Source organism: Macrotis lagotis, chromosome 8 (genome assembly GCF_037893015.1).
Source record: "Macrotis lagotis isolate mMagLag1 chromosome 8, bilby.v1.9.chrom.fasta, whole genome shotgun sequence".
Taxonomy (NCBI): Eukaryota; Metazoa; Chordata; class Mammalia; order Peramelemorphia; family Peramelidae; genus Macrotis; species Macrotis lagotis.
The window spans coordinates 143048643-143052354 of record NC_133665.1 but is presented as its reverse complement, the minus strand read 5'-3'; positions in this window follow the sequence as shown (position 1 = coordinate 143052354).

Genomic DNA, 3712 nt, shown 5'->3' with positions numbered 1-3712 from the left:
AGAATAAATGAGCTGATTAAAAAATAATAAAAGGGGAGGTTGCTGAAGTTTCATGTCATACACAGTCAACACTGGAGGCTTTGCCCCTCCTGAAGCATCAGAGCAATCAAAGCTTTGATTGCAAGGTATTCTGGGGTAGAGGGAAAGAGCACTGGACTTGGAGTTGAAGACCCTGAGTTCAAATTTTGACTCCTTCACTTAATTTAATGTGTGACCATGGGTAAGTAGTTCCACTACTTTAAGATTCAGCACATCAGAGATAATCATGCTATCACTAGGTTGTGTGGCATTGTAAGGGAGAAGTTTTGCAAGTTACAAAAAGCTAACATTGATATCATGATTTAAGGTTTGTAAAAATGCTCATTTATTCCTCACATCAACATAGGGAAGTATGTGCTATTATTATCATTATCTGAATTTTATGTCATATTTTTTACAAATTTTACAGATGAAGAAACTGAGGCAGACAGCGGTTAAATGAGCCATACAGCTAGTAAGTGTCTGAGGTTGGATTTGAACTCAGGTGTTTATGTTTCTAGGCTGATCACGCTACCCATTTTGCCACCTAGATGCTGTGTTGAGTGTTTCAATGTGAACTACTATTAATAAAGAGGAAATTCAAAGAAGTGATGGAACCATGGCTTGGAATAAATGGGATAGGAATAATGGATGGCAGAGTCTGCTTTTAAAAAAGAACTTGACAGGTTTTAACATTGGGTCGCATTTAATAAATTGAAATTGAATAGGAATTAATGTGAAGTCTTGTACAAAAACTTTCATAGACTTGGTACTTAGATGGCACAGTGAATAGAGTTGGATTTGGGGTCAGGAGGATCAGAGTTCGAAGCCTTCCTCTTTTACATTCTATGTTACCCTGGACAAGTCACTTAACCTCCTTCAGCCTCAGTTTTCTCATCTGTAAAATGGGGATAAATAATAGCCCTTGACATTCTTAATGATATTCATTCAAACTGCTGGAGAATACATTAAAGCTACTGGAGGTGTCCAGTCTGAAGAAGAGAAGCTGGCTCTCTGTCATTAAGAATGTCAAGGGCTGTCAAATGGAAGAGAGAGCAGACTTGGCTGCTGAAAGCAGAATTAGGGGTGAAAACTGCAGAGGCTTATTTACATCAGCTGTTAGGAGAAATTTGTTGGTAATTAGAGTCATCCCAAAGTCAAATAGATTTCCTTCCGGAAATAATATTCTCCCCCCTTCCTAGAGAGCCTTGGGTGAAAGCTGGATGCTTATATGTTGGGATTTCATTGGGGGATTCTGCTGCCCTCCCCTTCTCTCCAATGGGATCTTAACATTAAACACTCAGTAACAGGGTTTGTGGTGGGTCCTGGACCCTTCTGCCAACTTGTCACCAGGTAGTGGCCCTTAGGAAGGATAGCAGCAGGAAGAAGGATACTTCCCTCAAAACCCTCTGTAGGCTGAGGAATAAATAGATTTGGGGAGGAGCTGGGATTCTTAAGACCATTTCTAAGACTATGAGCTTGCCAAAGAGGAATGGAATGGGAAAATGTCCAGGGTATTAAAGAGGGAGGTGAGAAGGGGATGGGGGTGGGGTGTCTAGAGTACTTCTTGCCATATTGCAGGTCCCCTCACCCTTTATGTGTTGTGTTCCCCCATTAAACTCCTTGAACATAGGCACCATTTTGTATCACAGAGATTTTGTATCCCAGAGATTAATTTTCAGTACATAATAAATACTAAACCTACCTACTTGTACTTCCTTTCTCTCTCTCTCTCTCTCTCTCTCTCTCTCTCTCTCTCTCTCTCTCTCTCTCTCTCTCTCTCTCCTTTCTATCCCTGTCTGTCAATCTATTGATATAATGTATAAAAGTAAGTAACTGTAAAATAAAACCAAGTAATACATACTGCTTTTAGGGGAGAGAGCATTCTAACAATTGGGGGACTCAGAGAAGGAAGCTCTTAGGTAGGTAGTAGTTCCTGAACTAGACTGAAGAAAGAGGAATCCACAATGAGGAGGATATGAGAATGGAGTTCATCTCAGACATGCAAAGATATGCATCCATCTCCCTTCCCCCAGCCAAGTCTTCTCTTTTCCAGTTTAAACATTCCCAATTCTTTCAACTGATCCCCAATTGACACGACCTTTCCTTATCGTGGCTGCCATTTCTTGAGTACTCTCCAGCTTATCAATGTCTTTAAACTGTGGTGCCCAGAGCTGTATACAATATCTCAGATGAGGTCTGACAAGGTCAGAGTAAAGTGGGACTATCAATTTTCTATTCCTGGAAGCTCTGCCTCTATTAATGTAACTCAAGATTGCATTAGCATTTGCTGCTGTTGCCACATTATACTGCTGACTCATATGGAGCTTGCAAGCCACTAAAAACCCCAGATCTTTTTCAGAACAACCGCTAACCATGCCTTTCCCATCATGTATGATGAAGGTGATATTTTTTTTTTTTGGTACCCAAGTACAAGACTTTACATTAATCCCTACTGAATTTCATCCTAATAGATTTGATATTTTTTTGAAGTCTGACTTCATTATCTAGTATGTTAGTTTTCTCTTCCAGCTTTGTATAATTTGCAAATTGATGATGCAAATCCCAGGAACCTAATCCTCCTCTCTCACACTAGAGGAGCCACTTGGAATCAAGTATTCTCAAGTCATTGCTATAAATGTTAAGTGGCTCAGGACCAAGTACAGATCCCTAGAGCACTCCTCTGGAGACCTCCTGCCATGGTGATATTAAGCTGCCAATAATCACTCTTTCGATTAGGTCATTCAATCAGTTTGGAATCCATCCAACTGTATGATTGTCTAATCTTTATTTCTCTATCTTCTCCATAAGAATAGAATGAGATACTTTATTAAAATCCCCCTCATCTACTAGTTAATAAAAGGAAATGAAATTCACCTCAAATTACCTATTAATGAAACCTTGTTGACTCTTTGAAATCATCCCTTTTCTAGATGTTTGCTAAAAGTCTTTTTAATGATCTCTTATGGTATTTTTTTCCAGGAATCAAAGTCAAGCTCACTGGCCTATAGTTTGAAGACTCTGTTCTCCTCCCTTTTTTGAAAAATCTAGACAGTTAAAGAAAAAAAAATGAAATTCTGTTCTAAAACATGAAAATATGGAAACATCTATGATCTATGACTTATGGCTTGGGTCCAGTTTGGAAATTGGATCTACCTTCCTTCCTTCCTTCCTTCCTTCCTTCCTTCCTTCCTTCCTTCCTTCCTTCCTTCCTTCCTTCCTTCTTTCTTTCCTCCTTCTCTCTGTCTCTGTCTCCATTCTCATATCCTCCTCATTGTGGATTCCTCTTTCTTCAGTCTAGTTCAGGAACTACTACCTACCTAAGAGCTTCCTTCTCTGAGTCCCCCAATTGTTAGAATGCTCTCTCCCCTAAAAGCAGTATGTATTACTTGGTTTTATTTTATAGTTACTTACTTTTATACATTATATCAATAGATTGACAGACAGGGATAGAAAGTAGAGAGAGAGAGAGAGAGAGAGAGAGAGAGAGAGAGAGAGAGAGAGAGAGAGAGAGACAGAGAGAGACAGAGAGACAGAGAAAGGTAGAAGTAGGTAGGTTTAGTATTTATTAAGTACTGAAACAGTATTAAGTGACTGGCTCAGGGTCACATAACAAGTAAATATTTGAGGCTGGATTTGAACTCTGGTTCTCCTGACTCCATGTCTGGTGTTTTCTACACTGTGTCACTTAACT